General features: G+C 38.3%; 1 non-coding gene across 1 annotated transcript; it reads right to left on the reverse strand.

The window, feature by feature from the left end:
- Nucleotides 1-260: 260 nt before the first annotated feature.
- Nucleotides 261-367, reverse strand: LOC141415878 (U6 spliceosomal RNA). Its single transcript, XR_012440830.1, has one exon. It is a non-coding gene; the product is annotated as a U6 spliceosomal RNA (small nuclear RNA).
- Nucleotides 368-1,691: the final 1,324 nt, after the last annotated feature.

Below are 1,691 nucleotides of genomic sequence, written 5' to 3' on the forward strand. Positions count from 1 at the left end.
GTTTGATGCAGACAGACGGCAGATATGGGGAACAGAACAACTCTCTTTTCCTCCACTGTGTTCCAGAGTCATCTTGTTGACACATGTTGAATTTCTGTTTGAGAATGAAGCCAAGTAGATACAGATACATAGGAAATGGAGACATGGCTGTCTGATGACAGCTTTTGATCCTTCAACAGCCATGTCTGACATTGTTCTTCACCTTTGGTTTTCTAGTTATTTAAGACAATATATTTCCTGTTTTACTTCTAAGGTTTTTTTTAAATATGGAATACTTCATGAATTTGCATGTCATCCTTGTGCAGGGACCATGCTAATCTTCTCTGTATTGTTCCAATTTTAGTATATGTGCTGCTGAAGTGAGCACACTTTTAAGCTTTTTTGAATTCAGTTTCTGTTATGTGAAATGTAGAGTTTCAGGAATTATTTATATATGAGAATTTCATGTATGACTTTATTTAAGGAAAGATTCTCTCCCACTATTTTTCTCTGCCAAAATATAAATTTTGGAACCACTGATCTCATCCAACGTAATCATTTACAGAGAAGGTAACTAAAGCAAAATACAGGATCATTTCCCAAAGTTACACAGTTGCACATGGCAGAGCTGATACCCAAATACAAGACTCATGGTGTTTGTAGTTACTTGTCTTACTCTGATGTATCTGCCTATGTGTGTAATAATACTCTTCATTTCCTTCCAACACTAGTGTGACTTACTCAATATTCAAAAATTATATTTCTACATTGACCAACAGGGAAGAAGGGTTATCTATTCCTGTAGAAGAACAGCAAATAATTCCCACATTAGCCACACAAAGATGTATTGAGCAATAAAAGAGGAAAATATGCTCAATCAAACTGACAGCATAGAAATGACCCTGTGGGATTCTTGGAAGCCCTTAACCCCAATGGGGGCAGTCCTGCTGTATTCTTAGTGGTGTATAATCATGGTACTGGAGCACCACCTCCTGGTTGTGCTGGAAGTTTAATTTACCTTTTCTAGTTAAGCAAGGTCTGATAATAGCTACAGACTTAGAATCTTAAAGCCAAAAGGTCATGTAGGAATGACTGACCCATCACTCCTATTTGATAGATGAGGAAAGGAAAATGTTTCCTTTTATTGTAGTGCCAATTAAAAGCAGAAACAGAATGGGAACCCAAATGCACCAACTACCATCACTGCCCCATGCCTAATTCTGTAGTTGTAGAAATGGTGATGATTACATAAAGAATTGAGGGGCCAATTGGAAAACTATGTCAAAAACAGGAAGGAGGCAATTGGGAATCTAGATGAAAGGAGTTATATGTGTTCTTTTTTTTTTTTTTTCATTTTTCTTTTATTATTCATATGTGCATACAAGGCTTGGTTCATTTCTCCCCCCTGCCCCCACCCCCTCCCTTACCACCCACTCCGCCCCCTCCCTCTCCCCCCCCTCAATACCCAGCAGAAACTATTTTGCCCTTATTTCTAATTTTGTTGTAGAGAGAGTATAAGCAATAATAGGAAGGAACAAGGGTTTTTGCTGGTTGAGATAAGGATAGCTATACAGGGCATTGACTCACATTGATTTCCTGTGCGTGGGTGTTACCTTCTAGGTTAATTCTTTTTGATCTCACCTTTTCTCTAGTACCTGTTCCCCTTTTCCTATTGGCCTCAGTTGCTTTAAGGTATCTGCTTTAGTTTCTCT

This window comes from Castor canadensis, chromosome 13 (genome assembly GCF_047511655.1).
Source record: "Castor canadensis chromosome 13, mCasCan1.hap1v2, whole genome shotgun sequence".
NCBI lineage: Eukaryota > Metazoa > Chordata > Mammalia > Rodentia > Castoridae > Castor > Castor canadensis.